Source organism: Oncorhynchus masou, chromosome 22 (genome assembly GCF_036934945.1).
Source record: "Oncorhynchus masou masou isolate Uvic2021 chromosome 22, UVic_Omas_1.1, whole genome shotgun sequence".
In the NCBI taxonomy this organism is placed as follows: Eukaryota; Metazoa; Chordata; class Actinopteri; order Salmoniformes; family Salmonidae; genus Oncorhynchus; species Oncorhynchus masou.
The window spans coordinates 4,451,828-4,460,921 of NC_088233.1; the positions used below are offsets into that span (position 1 = coordinate 4,451,828).

The following is a 9,094-nucleotide window of genomic DNA, read 5'->3' on the forward strand; positions in this document are numbered from 1 at the left end:
TTTTTATTGTTTATTTCACTTTATATATTCACTTTATATATTATCTACCTCGCTTGCTTTGGCAATGTTAACACATGTTTCCCATGCCAATAAAGCCCTTGAATTGAATTGAATTGAGAGACAGAGACAGAGACAGAGAGACAGAGACAGAGAGACAGAGAGACAGAGAGACAGAGAGACAGAGACAGAGAGAGAGAGAGAGAGAGAGAGAGAGAGAGACAGAGAGAGAGAGAGAGAGAGAGAGAGAGAGAGAGACAGAGAGAGAGAGAGAGAGAGAGAGAGAGACAGAGAGAGAGAGAGAGAGAGAGAGAGAGAGAGAGACAGAGAGCGAGAGAGAGAGAGACAGAGAGAGACAGAGAGACAGAGAGAGAGAGAGACAGAGAAACAGAGAGAGAGAGAAACAGAGAGAGAGACACACAGACAGAGAGAGACAGAGACAGAGAGACAGAGAGAGAGAGAGAGAGAGAGACAGAGTTTAAATGTATTTGACTCAGGTGTATCTAAACCTCTGACTTCAACTGTAGATCCCATGACAGCGGGGTAAAGACAAACCAGAATGGCTCAAGAAAGAAACTGTCCAATACAGTTTAGAATTGGGTTCATATTTTATCGCTCTCCCAGGGTTCTCCGTCAGATTGTGTTTCTAATTCACTGACGCTATCTAAAATTGAGTTTATTAGGACTTATTAGATGTTGCACAATGCTGCAACTACTTTTCCAGGTTTTCCACACGAAACATAAACTACATGACAAGAGTTCAGAGCAGTTATAGCCGAGAAGACAATAATCAGAACGTCATGTACACTGAGAGAGAGAGAGAGAGAGAGAGAGAGAGAGAGAGAGAGAGAGAGAAAAGTGAGTTTTCCTGTTCAGGTGAGCTAACGTAAGCTCTTGTGTTTTTATGCTAACCAGTGTGCTCTCTGTGCAGTTATTATGCTGGTTCTGGTCCTGGTTCTGGTTCTGGTCCTGCTAGCTGTGATTCCGGCTTTGGGAATAGGAGACGAGCCTCAGTGATGAACATCACGTCTGACTTCATAATGTTCCCTCAGTGATCTCTCTTCACAACTATTTGGCCTCATGTCTCTGTTCCTACTGCCGCACAACGGGAAGCAGCACACACACTGACACTTGAGCGCGCACAGACACACGCTGAAGAGATATATGACCCACAATGCACCCAGAGCCTTAGAGGAATGGGTCTCAAACTTGTCCTGTTTAATTCAGGACAAGTTTGTGTTTCAGATTTTAAAATGTGTTAATGTGAGTTCGGTAAGGATGGAATGTGTGTGTGTGTGTGTGTGTGTGTGTGTGTGTGTGTGTGTGTGTGTGTGTGTGTGTGTGTGTGTGTGTGTGTGTGTGTGTGTGTGTAGCTAGTCCACTGCTCCAGTCTGTGAGTCTCCAGAGGGTCAGGGGGGTTAGCTGAGGAAAGCCAAGGGCTTAGGCGTCAGGAAATTAAACATGAAATGAAAACAATCTCTAGTTTGAACATTCTCCCATCTCACTTTCCAATATCCCCACTTCCCTTCGCCGAATAGAAAGGGAGGAGAGAGAGCGAGAGACAGAGAGAGAGGGGAGGAGAGAAAGAGAGAGTGAGATGGAGATAGAGGAGAGGAGAGAAAAAGATAGATGGAGAGAGAGGGGAGGAGAGAAAAAGAGAGACGGAGAGAGAGGGGAGGAGAGAAAGAGATAGACGGAGAGAGGGGAGGAGAGAAAGAGAGAGACGGAGAGAGAGGGGAGGAGAGAAAGAGATAGACGGAGAGAGAGGGGAGGAGAGAAAGAGAGAGACGGAGAGAGAGGGGAGGAGAGAAAGAGAGAGACGGAGAGAGAGGAGGAGAGAGAAGAGAGAGAGCGGAGAGAGACGGAGAGAGAGGGGAGGAGAGAAAGAGAGAGACGGAGAGAGAGGGGAGGAGAGGAAGAGAGTGAGAGAAACTTCCTTTCTCCCAACCGCTGTCCCCCTCTCCCCCAACCCCCTCTCCCCCTCTCCCCCAACCCCCTCTCCCCTCTCTCCCAACCCCTTCTCCCCCTCTCCCCCTCTCCCCCAACCCCCTCTCCCCCTCTCCCCCAACCCCTTCTCCCCTTTCCTCCAGCCCCCTCTCCCCCAACCCCTGTCCCCCAACCCCTCTCCCCCTCTACCCTCTCTCAAACCCTCTCCCCCTCTCCAACACCCCCTCTCCCCCAACACCTCTCCCCAAACCCCTCTCCTCCAGTACTCTCTCCCACTCTCCCCAGGACTTTCTCCCCAAATCCCTCTCCACTCTCCCCCAAATCCTCACCCCCTCTCCCCTATCCCACAACCTCTCTCCTCTCTCCAAAACCCTCTCCCCCAACACCTCTCCCACAACCCCTTCCCCTCTCCTCCTCTCCCCAACCTCTCTCCCCATGACTTTCTCCCCCAACCCCCTCCCCATTTCCCCTCTCCCCCAACCCTTTCCCCTCACCCCAACCACTTTCCCCCTATCCCCCAACCCCTCTCCCCCTCTCTCAACTCTCCCCAACCCCTCTCCCCTTCTCCCCCTCTCCCCAACTACTCTCCCCCTCTCCCCAACCACTCTCCCACTCTCCCTTCTCTCCCAACCCCTCTCCACTCTCTCAACTCTCCACAACCCCTCTCCCCTCTCCCCTTCTCCCCAACCCCTCTCCCCAACCACTCTCCCACTCTCCCTTCTCCCCCAACCCTTTCTATCTATTTCAATACTCACCAACATACTGTACAGTAACACAAAGTGCATCTCTTCTAGAATGTGTGGCAGTGGTAGCCTAGTGGTTAGAGCGTTGGACTAGTAACCGGAAGGTTGTGAGTTCAAACCCCCGAGCTGACAAGGTACAAATCTGTCGTTCTGCCCCTGAACAGGCAGTTTACCCACTGTTCCCAGGCCGTCATTGAAAATAAGAATTTGTTCTTAACTGACTTGCCTGGTTAAATAAAGGTAAAAAAAAAAAAAGTACTATATGAGAAGAGTCCTGTTGTGATGACAGTGGAGGTGAGCACACCTAGTCTAGTCTACTGTGTGATTGATGAGATGCTCCAGGTCCACATGTGGATGAGATGCTCCAGGTCCACATGTGGATGAGATGCTGCAGGTCCACATGTGGATCACATACAACATTCCAAGGGAGGAGAGCTCAGCAACCTGCAGTGACAATGAGACACGGCACCCAGAGAAACATCAACAGAACTTTAAAGACACGTCAACCCTGCAACCTATGGCAGGGCCTTAAACCACCCTCTCGGTGGTTTAGACAGTCTCATGTCAGGCTACACTCACTAGTTGAATGTATAGATGGTTTTCTTCACCCTCGGTGGATTAGACTGTCTCATGTCAGGCTACACTCACTAGTTGAATGGAGTTTATTTTTCTGGTTTGTCATAACAAAGGCAGGTCTATCAAAATGTATCCATGTATCTCTGTTTGGGATATGGTGGCTCTTTGAATGTAAATGGTTTTTTGATCTGGAACTGTCTCGGTGGTTTATAAATGTCGGTTCCCACCTAGTTGAATGGAGTTTATTTTTCTGGTTTGTCATAACAAAGGCAGGTCTATCAAAATGTATCCATGTATCTCTGTTTGGGATATGGTGGATCTTTGATGAAAAGGTTTGATCTGGAACCAAAAAGGGTTCCCACCTGGAACAAAAAGCATTCTATCTGGAACCAAAAAGGGTTCCACCTGGAACAAAAAGCATTCTATCTGGAACCAAAAAGGGTTCCACCTGGAACAAAAATAATTCCATCTGGAACCAAAACTTTTTCAACCTGTAACCAAAAAGTGTTTTACCTGGAACTATATTCAGTTGAAGTAGGAAGTTTACATACACTTAGATTGGAGTCATTAAAACTAGTTTTTCAACCACTTGACAAATTTCTTGTTAACAAACTATAGTTTTGGCAAGTCGGTTAGGACATCTACTTTGTGCATGACACAAGTCATTTTTCCAACAATTGTTTACAGACAGATTATTTCACTGTATCACAATTCCAGTGGGTCAGAAGTTTACATACACTAAGTTGACTGTGCCTTTAAAAGCTTGGAAAATTCCACAAAATGATGTCATCGCTTTAGCAGCTTCTGATAGGCTAATTGACATCATTTGAGTCAATTGGAGGTGTACCTGTGGATGTATTTCAAGGCCTACCTTCAAACTCGGAGCCTCTTTGCTTGCCATCATGGGAAAATCAAAAGAAATCAGCCAAGACTTCAGGAAACATGGTAAACCTCCACAAGTCTGGTTCATCCTTGGGAGCAACACCTGAAGGTACCACGTTCATTTGTACAAAAAATAGTATGCAAGTATAAACACCATGGGACCACGCAGCTGTCATACCACTCAGGAAGGAGACGCGTCTCCTAGAGATGAACGTGCTTTTGGTGCGAAAAGTGCAAATCAATCCCAGAACAACAGCAAAGGACCTTGTGAAGATGCTGGAGAAAACAGGTACAAAAGTATCTACATCCACAGTAAAACAAGTCCTATCTCGACATAACCTGAAAGGCTTCTCAGCAAGGAAGAAGCCACTGCTCCAAAACCGCCATAAAAAAGCCAGACTACGGTTTGCAACTGCACATGGGGACAAAGATCGTACTTTTTGGAGAAATGTCTTCTGGTCTGATGAAACAAAAGTAGAACTGTTTGGGCATAATGACCATCGTTATGTTTGGTGGAAAAAGGGGGAGGCTTGCAAGCCGAAGAGCACCATCCCAACCGTGAAGCACGGGGGTGGCAGCATCATGTTGTGGGGGTGCTTTGCTGCAGAAGGGACCGATGCACTTCACAAAATAGATGGCATCATGAGAAAGGAAAATTATGTGGCTATATTGAAGCAACATCTGAAGACATCAGTCAGGAAGTTAAAGCTTAGTCGCAAATGGGTCTTCCAAATGGACAATGACCCCAAGCATACTTCCAAAGTTGTGGAAAAATGGCAAAGTCAAGGTATTGGAGTGATGAAAGAAATAAATCATTCTCTCTACTATTATTCTGACATTTCACATTCTTAAAATAAAGTGGTGATCCTAACTGACCTAAGTCAGAATTTTTATTTTTATTAAATGTCAGGAATTGTGAAAAACTGAGTTTAAATATATTTGGCTAAGTTGTATGTAAACTTCCGACTTCAACTGTTCTCCTACAGTGACAGCCTTCATTTAATTACGCAAGTCAGTTAAGAACAAATTCTTATCAATAATGACAGCTTACCGAGGAACAGTGGGTTAACTGCCTTGTTCTGTGGCGGAACAATATATTTTGATCAGCTCAGGGATTCGATCCAGAAACCTTTCGGTTATTGGCCCAACACTCTAACCACTACCTGGTTCTAATAGCCCCTGTTTTCTAAGAGTGTTGTTTACGATTTATCCTCCGCCTCTCCCCCATGACACCATTATGAATCAATTGAGACAGAGGCCATGACACCATTATGAATCAGACGAAACAGAGCCCATGACACCATTATGAATCAGATGAGACAGAGCCCATGACACCATTATGAATCAGATGAGACTGAGCCCATGACACCATTATGAATCAGATGAGACAGAGCCCATGACACCATTATGAATCAGATGAAACAGAACCCATGACACCATTATGAATCAGATGAAACAGAGTCCATGACACCATTATGAATCAGATGAAACAGAGCCCATAACACCATTATGAATCAGATGAAACAGAGCCCATGACACCATTATGAATCAGATGAGACTGAGCCCATGACACCATTATGAATCAGATGAGACAGAGCCCATGACACCATTATGAATCAGATGAAACAGAGTCCATGACACCATTATGAATATGAAACAGAATCATTATGAATCAGATGAAACAGAGCCCATAACACCATTATGAATATGAATCACCATTATGAATCAGAAACAGAGCCCATGACACCATTATGAATCAATCAGATGACACCATTATGAATCAGATGAAACAGAGTCCATGACACCATTATGAATCAGATGCCAAACATTATGAGATGAAACAGAGCCCATGACACCATTATGAATCAGATGAAACAGAACCCATGACACCATTATGAATCAGATGAAACAGAGTCCATGACACCATTATGAATCAGATGAAACAGAGGCCATGACACCATTATGAATCAGATGAAACAGAGTCCATGACACCATTATGAATCAGATGAAACAGAGTCCATGACACCATTATGAATCAGATGAAACAGAGCCCATGACACCATTATGAATCAGATGAAACAGAACCCATGACACCATTATGAATCAGATGAAACAGAGCCCATGACACCATTATGAATCAGATGAAACAGAGCCCATGACACCATTATGAATCAGATGAAACAGAGCCCATGACACCATTATGAATCAGATGAAACAGAGCCCATGACACCATTATGAATCAGATGAAACAGAGGCCATGACACCATTATGAATCAGCTGAATTGTTATTTCTGATGTGTCCTCTTCCTCTCTGCAGGTGTGGTTCCAGAACCGCCGTGCTAAGTGGAGGAAGAGGGAGAGGTTCGGTCAGATGCAGCAGGTCAGGACTCACTTCTCTACTGCCTACGAGCTACCCCTCCTCACCAGGCCAGAGAACTACACACAGGTACAGGAGGGATGGGATAGCGCTCATGACTACAGTATGAACAAGCATGGAAGTGAAAGAATAAGAGTAATCCAGAGGAGGCTGGTGGGATGAGCTATCGGAGGACGTTCTCAGGGTATAAATGGAACGGTATCAAACGTATGGAAACCACATGTTTGACTCCGTTCCATTAATTCCATTCCAGACATTACTACAAGCCCATCCTCCTATAGGTCTTCCCACCAGCCTCCTCTGGAGTAATCTCTTGCGTTGTTCTGTAAAGGGGATTGACTGAATCTGTTGTTTCTGCTCGTTAGCCACTATTGCCTCCGGAAGAAAAATCTAGTTAGTCAGCATTTTGTTTCTCTGGGTTACAATATTTGACTTCTCTTAAACCTCCTGCTCTTGTCTGTTCCTCCATGTAGATCCAGAACCCATCGTGGCTAGGTGTTGGCAGTGGTGTCTCTCCTGTACCTGGCTGTGTGGTGCCCTGTGATGGGTCAGTCACCTCCTGCATGCCTCCCCACCCTCATGGAGGGGTCTCCGACTACCTAGGCGTGCCCAGCCCGGGCGTAATGGGGCATGAGGGTCACATGGGACAGACACACATGGGAAGTCTCTTTGGGGCTGGAGGAATGGGCGGAGCGGGTGGCGGTCTCAGCGGTTACGACCTGACCAGTGTCGACCCAGACAGAAAGTCTTCTAGTATGCGGCGCTGCGTATGAAAGCTAAGGAACACAGCGCTGCCATCTCCTGGAACACATGATGCTATGGGATTGTTCCTGGGTCTGGCCCCACCCTGGTCAGACACGCCCTAACCCTGCCTCCTCATCCATACTCTCCTGAACCTGGACAAGGCCATGCCCAGTACTGGGAAGGAGGAAGAGGAGGAGCAGGACGAGGAGGAAGGTCAGGATGGGACTACGACAACGCCACCTGATAGCACTAATAATACCAAATCAGGTGAAATGAATGAACTACAACCCGAGACGACAGGAGAGACCATCACAGGACACGATTCAGCAGCTTTAGAATGATAACAGCGATGACGTCACCATGACAATCAGCAGGAGACGCAGGAGACCCAAGACAGAGGGAGTGGTGCTACTTGATCTCTCAGACCCCTGAAGGGGGAACGTGCCATTTTCCCGGTCCCTCTTTATTCTCTATGCCCATCAACCCTGTGCCTCTTTATTCTCTATGCACATCAACCCTGTTCCTCTTTATTCTCTATGCCATCAACCCTGTTCCTCTTTATTCCCTATGCCAACCACCCTGTCCCTCTTTATTCCCTATGCCAACCACCCTGTCCCTATTTATTCCCTATGCCAACCACCCTGTCCCTCTTTATTCTCTATGCCCATCAACCCTGTTCCTCTTTATTCCCTATTCCCATCAACCCTGTCCCTATTTATTCCCTATGCCAACCACCCTGTCCCTCTTTATTCCCTATGCCAACCACCCTGTCCCTCTTTATTCCCTATGCCAACCACCCTGTCCCTCTTTATTCCCTATGCCAACCACCCTGTCCCTATTTATTCCCTATGCCAACCCCCCTGTCCGTCTTTATTCCCTATGCCAACCACCCTGTCCCTATTTATTCCCTATGCCAACCACCCTGTCCCTCTTTATTCCCTATGTCAACCACCCTGTCCCTCTTTATTCCCTATGTCAACCACCCCTGTCCCTCTTTATTCCCTATGTCAACCACCCTGTCCCTATTTATTCCCTATGCCAACCACCCTGTCCCTCTTTATTCCCTATGCCAACCCCCCTGTCCGTCTTTATTCCCTATGCCAACCCCCCTGTCTGTCTTTATTCCCTATGCCAACCACCCTGTCCCTCTTTATTCCCTATGCCAACCACCCTGTCCCTCTTTATTCCCTATGCCAACCACCCTGTCCCTCTTTATTCCCTATGTCAACCACCCTGTCCCTCTTTATTCCCTATGTCAACCACCCTGTCCCTCTTTATTCCCTATGTCAACCACCCTGTCCCTCTTTATTCCCTATGTCAACCACCCTGTCCCTATTTATTCCCTATGTCAACCACCCCGTCCCTATTTATTCCCTATGCCAACCACCCCGTCCCTCTTTATTCCCTATGCCAACCACCCTGTCCCTATTTATTCCCTATGTCAACCACCCTGTCCCTCTTTATTCCCTATGCCAACCACCCTGTCCCTCTTTATTCCCTATGCCAACCACCCTGTCCCTCTTTATTCCCTATGCCAACCACCCTGTCCCTCTTTATTCCCTATGCCAACCACCCTGTCCCTCTTTATTCCCTATGCCAACCACCCTGTCCCTCTTTATTCCCTATGCCAACCACCCTGTCCCTCTTTATTCCCTATGCCAACCACCCTGTCCCTCTTTATTCCCTATGTCAACCACCCTGTCCCTATTTATTCCCTATGCCAACCACCCTGTCCCTCTTTATTCCCTATGCCAACCACCCTGTCCCTCTTTATTCCCTATGCCAACCACACTGTCCCTATTTATTCCCTATGCCAACCACCCTGTCC

General features: G+C 46.9%; 1 pseudogene; it reads left to right on the plus strand.

The window, feature by feature from the left end:
- LOC135508623 (homeobox protein aristaless-like 4) overlaps positions 1-7,824 on the plus strand; it is a 45,155-nt pseudogene extending 37,331 nt beyond the window's left edge.
- The last annotated feature ends 1,270 nt before the right edge of the window (positions 7,825-9,094 follow it).